Source organism: Apis mellifera, linkage group LG2 (genome assembly GCF_003254395.2).
Source record: "Apis mellifera strain DH4 linkage group LG2, Amel_HAv3.1, whole genome shotgun sequence".
In the NCBI taxonomy this organism is placed as follows: Eukaryota; Metazoa; Arthropoda; class Insecta; order Hymenoptera; family Apidae; genus Apis; species Apis mellifera.
In genome coordinates, this window is record NC_037639.1 from 1,514,302 (window position 1) to 1,535,510 (window position 21,209).

Genomic DNA, 21,209 nt, shown 5'->3' on the forward strand with positions numbered 1-21,209 from the left:
AATTAAATTTAAAAAAACTATTAGATATAGAAATAAAAAATTATATAACTATAAAAGATCCTTCTTATTGCATTTATTCATAATTATAAAACAGAAGAGAAAATAATTATTATATGAATCATTAACTATGAAATAATTTTCTATGCTCTCAAATTCTATTGCTCAAATTGCTCAAATTTATTGCAATTCTTATATAAATATATATACATAAATATATTCGTATTTTTCGTATTCGATATTTTTGAAAAATAGAAATACTAGAGATTAAAATAAAGATAAAAGTGTTGAGATTTATTTATTAAAAAAGTAATAATTTTTTCCGAAATTTTCAAAGTTATAATTTTTTATAACATGTTTATATTTTTTTTTATATTGTACCTAGCTTTACTAAATATTCAGTAGTATATATCCTACATATACATAATAATATAAATTGATTTAAAATTGACGTTAAACATAAAATTTATTTTTTTCTTTTTTAAATCTTTTATGATTTTTACGTTATTTTTTATAAGAACGAAGAAATCATATAAATATCGTAATATCGAAAAATAATGCGAATTATTATTAATAATAATGTAATCGAAATCTTGAAATTCTATAACATCTTTTTTAATGCATTACTTTTCTTATCTTATCAGTTTCAATGGTAAATATTGTCTTTATAGATATTGGTTTGAAAAAATTGCTTAAAAATAATTTATGATTGTTATTTCTGTATAATTTTCATTTTTTATATCATTACTATTATTATTATCGTTTTAAACAATGTTTTATTATGAATTATATTAATCTCAGATATAATCTTACTATTATACTATACTGGTACTGATTATATCATACATTTAATTTTAAATATATATGTAATTTTTTAATTTATTAATATTTCGTTGATTATTAATAAATCATTATTAATAAATTGTTTGTTATTATTGTTAAAATGTTTATAAAATAAATTATACGCGAAAATGTAGCATTTTTTTATTTGACTAATATCTATTGGATTTGAATTATTGAAAATGACATTCAAGTTATTTATAAACGTAATATACGAAAAAATTAATGATTAATCATACATAAATATTCATGAAAGATACATATAATATAATATAGAATAGCTAAATACTATAAATACTATAAAAATAAAAATATATTATATCTATTATATAATTTTTCTTATAATAATATCTATTATAAGAAAAAAAGTTAAGGAAAAAAATTTTTGTTCAAGATATTATTTATCTTATAAAAAAATTTATCCAAATTAAAAATTTTGATTTTAAAAGTTTATGTAAATGTAAATATCCTACATTATTATATATGTAGAGTAATTATTTTTACAAAAATAAAATTAATTAATCCTCAAAATTTAGCAATTTTTCATATTTTAAATCTACTTTTGAAATAAAAATTATTTTATTATTTTATTTTTAGAAAAGAATAAAACATTAAAACTTGAATATTATTGAAATCTTTCTTTATTTCATATTATTATAGATTTACATATAACAAAATAAAAAAAGAGAAGTTTTAAAATCGCATCAAAATGATTACATGACTAAGAATAAAAATTTCTTCTATATATGTATATATGTATAAGTTATAATATACTCACAAACAAAATTTTCGTTAGTTTTGATAATATAACGCGTTAATTAAAATTGCATAAGGTGATAAAAATGTTCTGTGATTGATTGTATTTCGATATGATATTATTTAATGTAACATAAATATATGTGTTACAGTTTTCTTTTAGGATATATTTTTATTTGTTTTTTCTTTTTACTATAATAAATATTGATTGATAGCTACTACAATCTTTATTAAAAAAAAATTAAAAAGTAATTAACTATAGGATTGATATTTGAAAAATTAATTCGATACTTAAAAATTATAAAAAAAATTTATGTAAACATATATTTATAGTTTTGTATTTCTTTTTATGCAAAAAATATCCAAAATTATCCAAAATTATGTATTAATTAAATTATATATCTTATAATTCAATAGATATCTTATCATTAATTTCTTTCAATATAATGTTATTTGTAACATAATTTCGTAATATTATTTAAAATTATTGTAAATCTTGTTCAATTTTATAAGTATTTTAACGCTTTTTATAGGTACTAGATACAATGGATACAATAGATTTCAAATTAATCAATATAAGTAAACATCCAATGAATTTATTTCAAAGAATAAATATATCATGTAACATATATATGTACATAATATTGAAGATCAAATTTTCCTAATCTTTTTGAATTAATAATACATCTTATCAATTAATAATGATTTTATATAATTACAATTGTTAAGAAAAAAATTTTTATTTAATGATAAAAGATATATTATAGTTTAAAAACATTTATTTAAAAAGGAAAATCGTCGACAAAAATATTTTTCTTATACCATCATTTTGTAAAGATAATTATTGAATTATGAATATTTATAAATATGAAATAAATACTTGTACATATACACTGATATAAATATATCAATAAAGATTTAATAACAAAAATTTAGCAATATTTTTTCCTCTTGTATCATATAATTTAATTACATTTTATAATACGATAAATTAAATCAAATCAAACGAACATTAAAATGAAGAGATAACGCTAAACAGTTTTGCTATGACAAATTTATTTGCTTCTGATGTTCTTTTATCTATGTACATTAATTAAAAGATATAGAAAACAAAGAAAACAATAAACAGTAACATTAAACATTATTATTTGTTTCTAATAAAAAATATTTCTAAAAAATTAAGTTTAAAAATTACATAATTCATTCAAGTAATTCTAATATATTATTATTATTTAAGATACATATAGTTATTTTATTTATAAATTAATTCAAATTGATGGAATAAACATATATATTCTAAAATATACATAAATATGCGAAATATATTGTGTATAATGCATTGTGATGTATGTGTATGTAATGCATGTGTATAATGCATATAAATACAAAATAAATATTTTGTACAATCTCTTAATTACATAACAAATTTTTATTTTAAAAATATATTTTTTTTGTAATTATTTCAATAAATGATTATTAAAATAATTAAAAATAAGAAAACATACATGAACGAGAAATTTCAAGATTTAATTAGAAATAAAAAAAACTATTTTGTTATCTAAATTACTATTCTGTTCTATATCATTGTTTATCATTAGAAAACTATATAGTTTTTTTTTTAATTTAAATTATATTAAATGTATTTAAAACATTTATGTAATATTTATATAATATCAATCTTAATTTTTCTTATAATAATTATAAAATATTTGACTCATTATATTCACATACATAAATTTTCATATATTATATTATTGATTTTTAATTTCAAATTTTATTTTATTTGTATTTTTGAACAAAAAATTTTTATAAAAAATTTTTTCTTCAGAATTTAACACTTACTAAAAAAAAATGTTTTGTGTATATATTTTACTTTTATTATACATTATATTATTTTTATTATATTATTTATATTATTTTTATTATTATTTTTATATATTGTATCTTCATTAAGAAAATAAATTTTTGAAGTAGATAAGTAGAAATAAATATTTTTCTTTACGATTTTGTAAATAAATTTTTTTTAAAATAATAGTTAATATCAACTCACAGAAATTATAATATTTTGAAGCAATTCACAGAAATATAAAATAATATTATAAATAATAGTATACATTTTAAATAAGTAACTCTTGATAAGTATAAGTAACATAATTACAGTAGAATATTAAAATTATATTAATATATACAATAAAAATAAAAAAAATAGAGTAAAAAATAGAACATAGTAATTTTTTAATTTATTATTTAATAATTATTATATTTATGTAGTAATTATTTATTTTTAATTAAATGAAAAATATAAATATTTTATTTCTATTGAAATATTTAATTATTAATATTTAATATTTAATAATAAAATTGAATTGAATTAAAATAATTCGAATTGAAATAAAATTTGTTAAACAATTATCTACTTATTAATTTCAATTTTGAAATATATTTTTATTGTTTTGATAACAATTGTTTTGATAACATTTCTCTTTATAAGCAGTTGTGCAATTGTTTTCAAATTATGTTTTGATTTTTGAATTATTCGTAAAAAATTTATGCTATACTATAAATAATGACTAAAGATAAAAAATTGATAAATATACAATGTATTTGTGTTGTTTATATTTCTATTTATAATTTATATAAAACAGTAAAAAAATGTGAATATATTACGATAAATGTATTCTATATATATGAAATACTATGAAATATTTGTATATTAATATATTTTCAAATATAAGCACAATTCAGTAATATAGTTTTTTCTAGAATAATTTGAAAAATAAATCCAACCATCAGATATTGAATAGAAAGAAGTGGCTCAAAATAATATTCTGAACAACATATCTTAAAGCCATTGAAATTAGTACTAATTTTTCGATAAATTTACTTCTGACTATAAAGTAAATATTATATTTGTGATTTACATTACATTAAATGAAATACTATTTTCAAATAGAATTTGTTTATATAAATATTTATATTTTTTAAATATTGTTTTAATTTATTTTAAATTTTCTCAAATCTTTTTTGTGATATACAAGTATCGATTATGAAAAGTGTTTTATCACTACTCTTTACCGAGAAATTATATTCATAGAAGTACAAGTTAAGCTATGCGTTGTGACTTATTTCGAGATAAATCTTCCAGAATTAATCCGAAATATAAATTTTATACATTATATTTTTCGCATAATGAAGAATTTTATTTTTTATCTCTATTTATTTTCTATATTTTAATATCTATTTTGTATTTACAGGTGAGTCCTGTATTATTATTGAGAGGTGCTGCTACGGAAACGATAAGTCTGCGAGCCCATTGTGAAGTTTACAAAGGTTACGCTTTGAGGGTAAAGTATAATAGACTTTCTCGATATGTTTATATATATATATATAAAACATAATATATATATATAAAATATATATAAATATATGTAAAAATTCATTGATTTTTAACATAATAACATATGTTTTAATATATATTATGTTTTAATATATTTTTAATATAATGTTTTAATATATATAATATATATTATATTAAAAATCAATGAATTTTTTATTTTAACTCAATACAAATATTATTTCATACGAAAATAATATTTTATTATTTTTTCGATTATATATATTTATTCTTTAAAATTTATTAATAGATCCATAAAATAATAATTACGAAATAAATTTAATAAAATATTTGTTGTTGGTGAATCTTATTATAAACTTTATGATAATGAAATATAAATACTATTCATAAAAATATATTTAATAATACATTTTAGGATATAAATAATTAACATTATGATTATAATGTGATATTGATATAGATAATTAGGCATTTGTATTTTAATAATAAACATTATTATTTTTTATTAATTTTTATATAAGTTTGTTTTGATCATTAAACAATAACAATAACATAATGTTATTGAAAATTAAATAGAATAATTTGTTATTATATCAAAATAAAAAATAATATATTAAAATAATAGATAATTTATTGCACAAATTTAAGAAAAATTTCCTTTAATTTAATATATATATATATATATATTATATACAATTTATTATTATGGTGTTATTAATATTATACCCGAGTTCATCAAAATTTACATATTTTATCAGTTAATTATTTCACATATGTTAAAAAATTTAATAAAAAGATGCATTCTTTTATGTAAAATTATATTAATTTTTATATAATTTTTTAAGCTATAACAAGTTAATATGATTATATTTAAAATTAATAAGAATTAATTTTGTGACATAGATATAATCACAAAATATCTCTTAATTGAAAAAAAATTTCACGAAAGAGTATATTTGGTCTGATAACAAGTAATAGCCGCCGCATATTATTATGTGAAGGATACGTGCATGGAATATCACATGGTCGCAACAACGCGCTTCGCTCTCTCGGGGCTACCATCAATTATTCGATGCGCGCTGCCTTCTGCATTTCTCGCCGTGAGCACTTCTTACTCTCCTTAATCACCGTAGGGCAGGTCAGTGCACCTGACGAACATTTTACGGCCTTGCTCGACATGCCATTTAATCGCTGCTGCTTTACGCACACTTCCATAAGCGAAGGAATCGATTAATCTCGTAACTAACTATCAACTATCTTTCGTCTAGTGAATAAGTTTAGCAAAGGGAGAACCAAAATATCGCTTTCGATGCTATAACGTAATTAATAAATCCATGAATATTTCTTCATTTTAAGCTACATTATCGTTTTCGATTTCAATTTTTTATTTCATTTTCATTCTTTTATAAATTAGTAGTAAAAATCGATAGTATTAAATGGAAAATATATATCGTTATATCGATTTTTTTTTAATGCACAGTATATATTTATATAACAAATATATAAACAAATATATACTTTATATGTTAATATATTCATGAAATATCTGTGGACAATTGATTTTAGAGATTAAAAGTTGGTATACAGAAATATCGATTGAGATTTATTTATTAAATTATAAGTAATTTATTAAATTTAAGTCTATTTATAAATTGATTTATTATTATTTATAATTTAAATTAAATAAAGCAAGATGAAAACAAAATGTAATAAAAAGAGAATAATTTCACTTTATCTTTGTCTCAGCCATTTAATATGAATTTAAATTATTTACAATTTAATAAATCTCAAATAATAATACACAATATACAATATACAATATATATAAATATATAATAATAATATATATAATAAGTATATATAATAATGTGAAACTGACCGATCTTTTATGCATTCTCGTGAATGATATTTGACAAATAGCATATAACTTCCACATTTGAATGCCGAATTTTGATATCTTTCGTCACTGATAAATTGGAATATTTTTATTATTGGAATATTTATTATTATAATAAATAACTTAAAAAAACAATTTAAAATTAAACGAAAATATAAATAATCAAAAAAAATATTAATATTACTACAAATTTTAGTATTTTAACATTATTTAATATTAAAATTGTATAATACTGTAATTGTTAAATATGAAATATTTCATCATGTCTAATCTTTTTTTGTTATGTATCTGTTTTATTTTATTATGTAAATAATCTACAGATTTTATATAAATTCATAAGTTATTATAATACTGAAAAACAATTTGCAGTTTTCTAAATAATTCATTTTATGCTTTAAAACAAAACAATAACTAATTAATTTACTTATTCCTCTGTTTTAAAACGATCTTTCAAAATATATAATATAAATTCTTTATATCTTTTTTTTTTCATTTATATATTTTTGCTATTTCATATCATAATTAATCTTTAAGAAAATCCAATTTTGATATAAAAATATTTAAAACTCTAAAAACATTCTATATATTTTTATTCCTATAATTCATCTGTATAGTCTCTTTCTTTACTTTTTCTTTTTCATTCTTTTTCTTTCTTCTTTCTTCCTCCTCTTTCGTCTTCTTTGACTCGCGGCAACTTGGTTGTTGCCCTGCGAACCCTCGGTCATCTTCTTTTTCAACCTTTTACATTCCCGAAGCCTTGAGAACGCGAAGTCGGCGCACTTACACGATCCTTTTCCGAGGTTAGACTTTTATGAACGTGATCTGTAAGATCTTGCCTAAAGTAATTACATTCTCTGAACAGAAATCAGATTTTTCTAATACTTTCTATTTTGCTATAAAATTTTTCTTCAATTGTAATTATCAAAAATTAATAATTAAAGTATTAAACGAAAGCTAAAATTTTGTCATCGATCATTGTTTGTATCTAATTTTTGTTAGAAATAAATTGTGGATGAACATTTTATCAAAAAATAAGATTGAAAAATCATTTTTATACAATAAATAGATTATCCGATGATCGAGAAATATAAATGTTTGAATAAAGAAAAAGAAAAAGAAATTTAAATAATAAAATATTGCTATTCATTTTCAGAAAATAGATAAATATTAATTACAAATGAAATTTCGAAATTTCAAATTATTTTATTTTAATTCAAAAATATAATTGTTAAAATGCATAACTTTTTTATGGCAAATTAATTCGATAACTTTATTTCTTTTGACTCTCATATTTTCAGCTTTCTGACAACGTCAAACCTTTCAAAATATTGAAATATCACATAAATATTTCATCATTATCATTATATCATTTATATATATTTCCAAATTATTATTTGATGTATATATAATAATAATAAGATCAATATAAAAAGTTTCATTGCATTGATTCATATTTATAGCTACATTTTTCTCATTCTCAAATTTTTATTTCATATTCTATTCTCATAATTAGTACTACATATTTTTATTCGTGCTACTAGATTAAATCCTTGCTAATTTTTAGAAGAAATTGCGTCGTATATGGATCGCTTTAGATAGAACTGTTTACATGTGAAACGTGCTCGGATAATGAAACATTCGAACAGTAGGAAATTATGTTTTTTTATAGAATAATATCTTCATGAACATTGAAATTTTTTAATAATTATAAAAAAATTATTTTAAATATATTGAGCAAATAAAAGCAAAATAATAATAAAATAATAATATGATAGCTTACATACTTCATAAAGCAATTGGTAAATATTAATTAGTTGGATTAAAGATAAAAAAATATATAATTCTAAATATATAAATATAAATACATGATATAAAATAAAGTCATTTTATTAATTAATATCCATTAATCGATATTCATTCTTTCCTAATATATTTATTTTTTTTAAATAAGCATATATAATATTTTGATTCGTAGCTATATAATAAACTAGATATTTGCTACGTCAAAATGAAATCAAAAATATTTAGAATATTAAACAAAAAACAATTAGATATATTTCGATTAATTAAATATATCAATAATATTTCATATTATTTGATATATTTGTAATATTATTTTTTAGAAAGTATATTATTATTCATTTTTTATGCTTTTTGTACTTTTGTAATTCTATATTTATAATGTTATATATTTATAATGTTTCAAATATGATTATTATTATTATTTATTTACTAATAATAATAAATTATATTTATATTCACAAATATGTATATGAATTCCGATGTTTAACTTTAAAATTTATTTCTTTCTGACAATTGAACTATATACCTATAAAATTTATAAAAAATTTTATATTATTATTAGGGAAGTATTTAAAAGATTTTTTTATTCCTAATATTGCTTTTTTTTGTAATTATTATCTTTTTATACGTATGATAAATGAATTGGAAATAGAAAGAAATGAATAAAAATCAGAAACAGAAATATATTGTGGAATTTAGTAACCAAAGTTTCAATGTTACATTAATTCAAACGAACATTATTTTAAATAAATAACTGTTGTAACATGATATTTGTTTATTTCTCTTTTACTTATTATCGAATGATTTCGTAATTGGAATTTGTTAAAAAATTCTCTACATCATCAGTAATAAAAATATAATATGTAATTAACAAAAATCTGAAAATCTTTTTGTAAGAAAAAAATTATTATTGTATATTATAATTTTTCTATTTTACAGCTTTCTTAATCTATAACAACTTTTTCTTAAAAGATTTTTCCTTTTCTATCTTTAAAAATAACGAAGACATTCAAGATATAACTCTCTTTTACTTTTTATATTTTAGATTTTGCCAAAGATCAATATAACAATAACGAAAATACAGAAAGCTTTTATACAACATTGCATTTAATAAGGTAAAAGTAGATAATTCCGTCGTGTTTTCCTTGTTTGTTTCTTCTCTCTCATGTGCAAATGATTATCTTTCCAAAACAAATAATATTCAGTCTCTGATTTCTATACTTTGTATTCATAATAAATATAGATAATAACAAATATACTTTGTATACTCGTATCACAGTATAAATATTAAAAGCAAACGTTATTTATAATATCTTAAATGTTATTTATAGTTCTTAATAATATAAATCGTTATTTAAATATTAAAGAAAAATGAAGAAAATATATAAATACAATTAAATATTTGTTATAAAAATATCCGATATATTACAAAATCGAAAATAAAAATAAATAAATATTTACGATGATAATTTTTATAGAAAATTATTTGATTCGAAATTCTTTTCGATCAATAATATATTTGAACAGTTTGACATTTTAAAAATGTTGATTTCTTTTTTATAATAAATGTTATTAATGTTAATAATCAAAACCATTCTTTAATAATTATTGTTTAATAAAACAATACTGTGTGGATAATGGATCGTATGGATAACACATATAGTTATATATAAATCATTTAATTTTTCCATCTAAATTTATTATGTAAATTATTTGTTGTATAAAAAAATATTTCAAACAAAAATTTTTTGATATTAAAGAATAAATATAATAATTAGTAATAATTAATTTTATATATTAAAAATTAAGTTAAATTATATATAATATTTAACTATGTAATTTTAAAAAATGTTAAATTAATAAACTGAATGAGAAACAATTTTAAAGATATTATATGGAAAATAAATATCAAAAAGATATTATATGGAATTAAAAAACAATTTTACAATTTAATAATTACAGAAATATTTTTTAATTAATTTTTAATTTATATACGAAATACGATTCATTATGATTAAAATGATCAACCATTTGATATATATGTTCTTTATGATATTTCATGTCTTCAAATATCGTGGATAATTTATGATAAACTTCATTTTTTAGATATCGCTACAGAAATTAATCAAGTAATATCAAATCCCAAACTGAATCGTTCATAAAATAGAATTGTTCTTTCCATTATTTCTAAAAAGTATCTTGATAATTATATTTTAATATAATTTAATAAATTTTTAATAAGTTACATTAATTCAAACGAACATTAATTTCAACTAATATTATATAATCAAATATTAATAGCTGATTATCTGATTATCTTTATAATTTTAATCAATATTATCTAGATTAATGCCGATTTTCGCTTTTTATATATATATATATATATATATATATACACATACATATATATTTATAATATAATATGATTGGAAATATATTTCATATCTATGATAAGAAGAATTGATTTATTAAGCATAAATAATATAAATAATATTTATTAAAATACTATAATAAATATTAGTTACAAATATTACTTACAAATAGTATTTCCAAATAGTATTTGATATATTATTATGCATTTTAGAGAAAATGTTTCGTGAAATAAACATAAACTCATATTAATAGAAATAAAAAAACTCATAAAAAATAAAAAATTGTAATAAAAGAGAAGAATTAAATAAATTGTTATTATCGACAATTATGTACAATTTACTCTCCTAACATTATCAAATTCTATGTAAATGAAGTTTTATTGCATAGGTATACGGGAAAATATTTTATTGAATTCAATTTTGAAATCGCTTATTTCTAAAAATTCAAAAATGATTTATCAAATTTTATTTCTACAATTTTGAAATATTTAAAATCGTGATAAATGTAATTACAAAAATCTATAAATCACTATAGTCAATATGATAAAAATAAAATAAACTATTCACGGGCAAATGCTCAAGGTGGTTCGACATTTGGAACGTCTCATGTATGAGACATGAAAGAATTTCAAGCCTCTACTGAACCCGACCTATACTCTCTTCGGTTTTCTCATTTTTCTTTTCTACTTGGTTGCATCGGGTCGATATATCTTGAGGCAAATCGTCTGTTACATTTCCGTAATTTCAACACTGCCTTCTACTCTGTTATTACATTTCTATACGAGGTCAGTTATTTTTATGAATTATGTTCTTGATAAGTGTGATCAAATACATAATATTGCGCAGTGAGCAAGCATTTACAGAAATATTTCATATTAAATTTTCAAAAACAATTCCCAAAATTTTTTATCTTAATCATTAATATATAATATATATAATAATATTATCTTAATCATTAATATAAATCAGTATATTCAATAAAATAAGTATTCATTATTATTGATATATATTTTATAATGAAAAAAATTGCCTTTAAATAATTCAGATTTTATGTGTAAAAGATATTTATTTAATAATTATATATATAATAAATGAATATTTTTATTCGTTATTTCAAATTACTAATAATAAAAATATTTTTATAAAAATCTAAAAAAATTTTACAGAATTTTTTTTTCAGAATAGTTAAAGGAAGAAAAGAAAAATATTAAAACAATGTAAAATGTAAAATAAAAAATGACAACAATTTCAATCCAGAATATCGAAAGACAATATCATCATTTTAATAATTTGTCAAATAATGATAAATATAAATGATAAATAATTATTATTATGATAATTATTATTACTATTATGATAAAGCTAATGTAGTTATTAATGTAAATATAAAAATATTTAATTACAGTTATTTATTTGTATAGATAACAATAAAAAAATAATATGTAAACATAAGATTTCAAATTGGCAAAACCTCAAGATGATATTTGTAAATGGAGAAAATAAGAAAGATCGAAGGTCGCAGGGAGGTGAATATACCTCCAAACGCGTCGCGTGCAGAGAGATAAAACAGCACCTACGCTATACATGCGAGTATTCTAAAAATATGAGTTTATTTTAACCGCGAGAGATGCGCCACGGTCTATCACGAAAACGAGATTTCGCCGACCAAATGTTCTAACGGTGAAAACGAACTCTGATTGAAAATTCAAAGTTTCATCGTTTGAAATTCGATTGAACGTCAAGACTTGTTTCAAACAGACCATTATTACGCATCGTATAAATGTAGCAGTAGTCTTGTTCAGTCTTTTGCATATATTTCAATACACTTTCGTGCTGCATCATAAAGTATTCTTCATTAATACGCCGATAATTAATCATACATTATTTTCGTTTTTATTTGATTTAATATAGTGACTATAACTTTTTTATTGTATTTATATGTTCTTGATTTTTTAAATTGTAGCCAAGTTGAAATTATTAAAAAATCATTTGTTAAAGTTCTCGGATGTCTTTAAATGATTTTATATATATAATATAATTATAAAGATATTTATGATGATAACTTTTTTTTAATAATATATAATTAATTTAATTCGATATTTTCTCTTTTTGATGGACAACATTTTAAATAATTTGATATATTAAAAATTACTTTATTGAGAGACTGTTTTTTATCATTTTACATGATTTATTATTTTTTTTCTAATTTTTATTATTGTCTTTTCATTATAATATTATATTATAATATTATAATATAATCATTCTTATATATACTTATATTTTATATTTTTTGACGAATTTTTTCATAATAAAAAGTTGCATGATAAATATTATATTGATTATGAAATTTTTTGAAACAATGCCCGAAATTTCTAGAATTATTATTTTCATATTATTATCATATTATTCATATTATAATATTATAAAAAAAATTTAATATTTTTTTGCAGATTGCCTAATCTCTTATAAAATTCATTCGTAATATAGGAATGTTTAGTTTAAAATAATATTAAAATAAAAAATTGATTTCACTTGTTTTATTAAATTTATATCATATCTTTATATCATATAAATATAAATATAAATATTCAGCAGATTATTCATTATAATTATTATTTTGTTCTATTTAAATTTTTTTCTTTCCTTTCTTAATTTAAGTATAAATATTTATGAAAAAAAAGTTAAATAATAAATATCATATTTTATTTTATATTTATTTGATATTTATATATTGTGCTATTTAATATTTATAATTTATGCTTTTATTTATTTTAAGAAAAATTAATATTTGTATACTCCTGATATTCGATCGAAATATAGATAGCAATAAAAATCTAAAATAAAAAAAAAATAATTACGAATATGTATTTATGTATTTCATTTTATTTTATAATATTTAATAAATATGATAGATGCATAAATATACAAATATAAGTCTTTATTTCTTTTATTTATTTTAATCAATCGATTATTAAATTTCTTAACATAGAAAATTAATATCTAAGAATAAAAATATATACATTACACATTTAATTATGATATGAATTCTATTTTGTATTGATATATGAAACTATAAATAAAATAAGAAATATTTAAAGAAAATTCAAGTTTTAAAACGTATATATATATAATCGTATATATATATATAATTATAATAATCTTTATCATTATTATAATTTATTTATCATTTATCATATCATTATTTATTTATCATATTATTTATCATTATTATAATATATATATATAATATTAAATTTATACCTTATGGCAATAAGTTTAAATATCATGATTGAGATTTTGCTAAAATTATTTTAGTTTAGTTAATTCTTTACTTATTTTTAAAAGATTATTTTTTATATTTATTTCATATAAAATCATAATATAAATGTAATGATTTATTAATAAATAAAACTTGAAATAAAACTTTTTTCTTTTTCAATAAATTGATAATTTTCATGATTATATATAATATATATTCAACTATGAATGAGTGCTAATCCTATATATTTGGTTAAAATATTCAGTCAAACATCAATAACTCGAATCTTAAAATTGGAAAAATTAAAATTTTCGAATTGGAAAAATTGTGTTTTATCAAAGTCTTCAAACAAAAATGACTTAAAAAATTAAACAATTCTAAATAATTCTAACAGTTAAAAAAAAAATAATATCGAACAATAATTTATAACACATAATTACATATTTATATTTAAATAAAAGCACTGGTGGTTTAATTATAATATAAATTTAATTGATAAGAATTAAACTTTGATTTCTAGAGATTATTTGAATTTGATTATTTGAATATAAAGTTTAAAGATTCTTATATATTTCAGTTACATATGTCACTTATTTTTTTCACAATAGTTTTTCTATTATCAAAATGAAGTATAAAGAGAATATTCTTAAAAGAAAAGTCTATATAAAAGTGAACAATGTTCTTCAAAAACGAGTATTATTCGAAAATCAATTACATATGCTTCTTATAAAAAGAAAATAAATATTGATCAATACAAAATACAAACATCTGGAAAATAAAAAGAATAAATATGTATACATATAAAATATAGAATATATAATATTATTTGATCGAATAAAGTCAGTTAAGATTATAGTATCGTGTTATTTCAGATTAGAAATAAAATTACCCCTTTACGTGGCGAGTGAGTATTCATGTTGGTATTTTACATGGGAATGATTCGAACGTGTCCGAGCTGGTCCGGAAACGTATGACGTGTCGTACAACCTATCGGTTTACAATAGAGCAGAGTAGTAGTGGGTGCAGGTATTGGAAAGTGTTTTTGCAACGCACAAAAGTATGCTGCTCGATCGTCACCAAGGATATATCGAACGAAAGGTGTCTATTGTTTCTGTTCCTATGTTCTTTTCTATAATAGAAACTATGCTTTTGCAAAAAAAAATTTAATTTCATTCATATTTTATGCATATTTATTTTTATATTTCGTCATAAATCATTGAATATTTATCTTTTTTATGCTTAATTGTAAATTATACAATTTATAATTAAAAAAAAATTAGAATTTAAATATTATGATAAGCTACATTTTTTGTTTAAATTTTTTTAAATTTATATAATTTTATATTATATAGTGTCTATTCGAGTATATTTTTTGTACTTTGTATATAATATATGAATTATTTTATCTATGTTTTTCACTAATGTTAAATACTATTATTTTTAATGTTTATTAAGTTAATATATATTAAGCTAAATGTATATTATTATTAAAATATTAAAAACAAATTAAAAAATTATTAAAATAATATTTTTATGATTACAAATATTAAATTAAATTAATGTTAATATTATATTATAATTATAATGTTTATTTGTATATATTTTGAAATATAAATATAAATAACTTATTATCTGTGTGAAATGAGAATTGATCAAAATCATTTTAATATGATTTACAAAAAATATGTAAATTTCATTTCTTATAAAAAGTAACAATATAAAAATTATTTATTTATTTTATTTCATAATTTTGTTATAAAAAATAATATATTTTTTGTGACGAAAACTAATTTTTTTCTTTTTGTTACTTTTTTTTTTTTACTAGAATATTGCATTTGAACATGCTATTATCATAAAGCATTAGCATTATAAAAGTTATTGTTATTTTTCGTTGAAAATTAATGCAACAATGAATAAAAAAATAATTCTTTCTATATTATACTACTGATTCTTATATATTATTAAGATGATTCGCCTGATATTATATTGTAACATGCCATTGTTATTGCTAGTAACAAATTTTTCAGAATCAAATAGTTTCAAGAACATATTTTAATATTATTAGTTTTTTCTATAGATGAAAACAGAATATGAATCATTAATACTTTTTATTATCATATATTTTTTATTATATCAATTGATACAATTTGATATTCTCTACATAAAAATATTAACAATACATTATATTATATTTATGTTCAAAAATTAATTTAGGAAATATTTTATTCAAGATTTATTAATTATTTATTAATTATTTATTAATTATTTATCATTTACAGAAAAATAAAAAACACATGAAATAGTACCCTATTATTTATGTTCTCCTTGTTTTTTATATGTAAATTTATTAATATTTTATATGTAAATTTTACAAATTTCAAGTTAAAATATTTCCAAAACTAATGATTTAATATTCTTTTTGTTAAAAATATTAAATTATATCAATGATGCAATGAAAAACATATAATCCCATTTAAAAAAACATTAATGTCTTTCATATATGTTTACCTAAAAAAAAAAAATTAATAACATCAGAATTGTAAAATTATCATTCCTGAAATCATTTAAGTTTATATAAAATATTTTTTATTATAATAATAATAACGAAAATCGAATATCTATCTCTAAATTTATATATGTATAACTAATTTTTAACTATCTTGAATTTGAAACTTTTGAACTATCATAACTTTAACTATCTTGAATGAAAATAAATAGATCTTTTTATTATATTTTTTTTCAAGTTTAAAATAGAACTTCCCTACATCAATTCTTTAGTTTTCATGATGTTTCATGATTGTTTAAATTTCTTAAAAATATAAAATATGTATTATTATAACACTATAGGAGAATCTATTACATAAAACAAAGATACAAAAAATATTTCCATAATTTAAGCAATTTTTTTTTTATAATATTTTTAATGTTATTTTAATATTAAAAATATTTTTACAGTCTTATAATATCCTTAATCTTAGGATAATATTTTTAATTTAATGAAAAAAAAAGCAAATTCTTAGAATTTCTTTTCATAATTAAAATTTTAAAAAATACAATTACTTGTATTTTTTTTTACTACTATTTTTTTTTACTTTTATTTTTTACTACAATTGATGTATATTTAAAAAGAAATTATAAATAAAAAATTATATTAATGAAATATCAAGTCATAATAAAACTAAATAAAACTAAATAAATTTAATTAAATTAATAAAAACTAAGAAAATTTGTATTCTTAAACACATTCATAAATTTGTATTTCTTAAACACTCATGTTATAATTTAAGAAATATATAAATTCAATTATTCAGGAAGAAACATTTATACTTTTGAAATAAATGAATAAATTTATGTGAATAAACATATACATTAATAAATTTTAAAAATTTTATTGAGTGATGAAATTCCGAATTACAAAATAACATTATTTAAAAATAAATGATATAATTGTTAATATAATACTACATAAATTCTCGAAAAATAATATTTATTAATAAATCATAACAATTTTTTTTATAGTATTTATATTATTTATATATTTTATTTTATAAATTCTGATTTTAAAAAACGTATGATTAAGATTATATATGATTAAAATAGTAAATTTATAATTTGCTTCTGCTATAAAACCGATATTATTTTTCCATAAACTTAATATATAAATGAATACGATTAAAATACGATGAAAATGGAACATTAAAATCTTATAAATCATATGAAATGTCAATTTTTTACTTATTTTAACATAATATATATTAATTTCAAATTGAATATTCGGTAAAAGTTTTCATATTATTATTCATATTACTATTTTGTTACTGATTTTCTACTCATTATATTATTATATTATAAATATATGTTATTCGATTTTAAAAATACGTAGAACGTTAATAGATGTTACATAGTAAATTTGAAAAATCCTATAAAATTGATAAAATAATTATAAAATATAATAAATTATCAATATCTTAATTGCAAATTTTGATTTCTTTATAAAAATTAAGGAATATAAGTTTTTTTTATTTAAAAAAACTTAACAAATTGTAGAAAATATCGAATTTTAAGCAAATTTCAGATTATTAACAAATTATTAACAGATTATTAACAAATAATGACAAATTAATATTGAAATTAGTTTATATGTAAATAAAAATATTATAGTTTTTATAATAAAACATTGTAATTCATGTTAATCTTTTTGAATTTAGTTTTTAAAAGAAACTTTGGCTTAATTTTATATACTTAAATTTATATATATATATAAATTTCTCATCCATTAAAAGATTTAAATTTTTCCTAAATATTTTTTTATTATGAAACGAATACTTTCACTTATGAGATACAAGAATGAGTTAAAAATACATTGACATTGCTAGGAAAAATTGCACAATGTGAGTAAGGGTGATATAAGGATAATCCATAGAAGGGACCTTCCAGTAAGAGAAGAGAACATTCAGGATTCTTTCACGTCGAAAGAAAAAGAATGGTTTTTAACATCGACGAAAGAGCACATATGGCCGGAAAGATCTATGAAAATTTATGAGCTGTCTGGAATATTCTTATCCCAAACAGTTTTATTCCATGTTTCATTAAATATATTTCAACATAAATTTTTTCCTTTTCAATTTTTTAAGATTTTGAAAAATTGATCAAAAATTTGATTTTATTCTATTATCTATATAGGAATAAAATACAATAAATATATATGTATAAATTCTTTTATTTATATTCTTACATTATATTTCTTTTCATTTTTATAATAGTTCATTATTTTTTTTAATTAATGAGTATCTAATTTGGAGTTCATTTGTAGTTCTAATGAAAAAAATTAGAACTATAAAATATTATATAACTAATAATATAAGATAAAAAGTAATTCTATAATACATGTAAGTGAAAAAATCGAAAAAAAAAACTAAAATTTATTCCTTTAAAATTTCATTTTCAACTAAATCAAATTAAAAAATTTTATTCCCTCTTTTTTTTGGACATATAAAATACAAATCAGATTTGTTATATCTTTATTTTGTTTATTTAATTTTCGATATTATAATTCGATGTTTTATTGACGAGAAAGTGAGATATGATTCATTTTTTGTTTGATTATCATTAATATTTAAAAAATATTTAAAAATGGAGTAAGTTATATATTTAATACAAATATTTTTAATTTATTAATTTTATTTTATTTAAATTTGTTTTATTTAAAAATTTCCATTACTTTTTTTTTTCTTTTATTTTTTCTTTACGGAATCACTTTCGTAAAGGAAACATATTTTAGATTTGTTGTAAATACTGTGAAAATAAAATTACAATAATAAAGAACAACATATATGCAACAAATTTAATAAAAATGAATATTAGAATGAAACAAAAAAGTCAAAATTATAAAACAATTTTCTAATAAAAATTTTTTAAATATTTTTAAACAAAATTAACAATATATACAAAATAATTTTATTTAATCTATTCAAAGTAATAATCTATCAAAGTAATGAATTCAAAAATCTCTAGCAAAGAATATTTATTAAAAATTATTAGATTATTATTAGATATAGAAACGAAAAAAATAAATAATTAATATAATAAATAAAAATAATTTTTAAATAGTGGTTAATAGTATTTCAAAAATTTTAACATTACAATAAAATGCAACTTTAATCTAATGAGTAACAAAATAAAATTTTGTTTTTATGTTTCGTATTTATTCTAAATATGATTCCAATTCTTTTAATTCTTTCTATCAATTCGTTTGATGAAAGTTATCTATCGATTTATCCGCATTGATTTACCGCAACTGAAAACTGGCATTTCAACATAAATGAGGTAAAAATGTGTAAATATTTGAAAACAAATAATCGGATTTCATATGTAATTACAATTGTATGTTTAATTCTTGCATTTATACTTTATTATTGACTGAAGATTGATTATATATATATATATATATATATATATATATATATATATATATATATATATTTAATATCATAAAATAAATAATATATTTGCAAATAATAAAATAAAAATGTTGACACATATTTATATTTTTATCTAATATTATCTATTATTATATGTAATATAATGTGTATATATAATATATTAAATGTATCAAGCTGCAATTCAATAAAATATTTTAAAATAATTAAATAAAGATAAGCTTCCATAAATTATTAGGATAAATGAAGTTAATTTTAAACTAAAATTCAAAAATGAATTTTTTCTTCAAAACTTTATTCATTATATATATAGTAATAAGTTTAAAAAAGTTATACTGCTTTCAGTTTTACATAAGTAGTTTAAAATACTTCACGTATTTTTTGCTTATTGAAATATTAACATTTACCTATTCGGTTATTAATATTTTATTAAATATTATTTATTTATTAAATATTAATGCTGGAATTATATGATGTAATTAAATAGCTAATAATTAAATATATATTAGAAATAAAATAAAAAATCTTGTCGGATATCTTGATAAAATAAATTTTTCAATTTTCAATATATATTTAAATTTTATTGAAATAAAATTTTTTTTAGGTATTTTTTTATTGATTAGAAATAATACTCATTTCATTCAATAAATAATATATATATATATATATATATATATATATTATTTATTGAATGAAATGAGTATTATTTCTTATATATATATATATTATATATATAATATATATAATATATCTTATATTATATATATATATATATATTATTTATCAAATGAAATGAGTATTATTATTATAATATATTATTATATATATATATATTTTAATAATACTTGATATTGAATTATCACCAGTTGAAAAATAAATTTTAGAACAGATATATAGAAAATATGTATTGCTATGTACATTATACTTAGATTCAACTTAGAATTTTCACCTATGATCCATCGAATGTTATATTTCCTTTTATATGTTCAGA

General features: G+C 17.8%; 1 protein-coding gene across 7 annotated transcripts in view; it reads left to right on the top strand.

Annotated features, from left to right (window-relative positions):
• Nucleotides 1-21,209, top strand: part of LOC412853 (brain tumor protein) — an 88,140-nt gene that overhangs the window by 41,277 nt on the left and 25,654 nt on the right. For 2 of the 7 annotated variants that reach the window (XM_006571921.3, XM_003251788.4), the window contains exon 2: nucleotides 4,848-4,937. The exons of 2 other annotated variants lie outside the window; for them this stretch is intronic. The gene's annotated coding sequence lies outside the window, so the exon portion shown is untranslated. Of the gene's footprint in view, nucleotides 1-4,847; nucleotides 4,938-5,949; nucleotides 6,303-15,151; nucleotides 15,447-21,209 lie in introns of those variants that run through there. 3 more of the 7 variants (XR_003304172.1, XR_001706183.2, XM_016917298.2) reach the window with 3 other exon arrangements.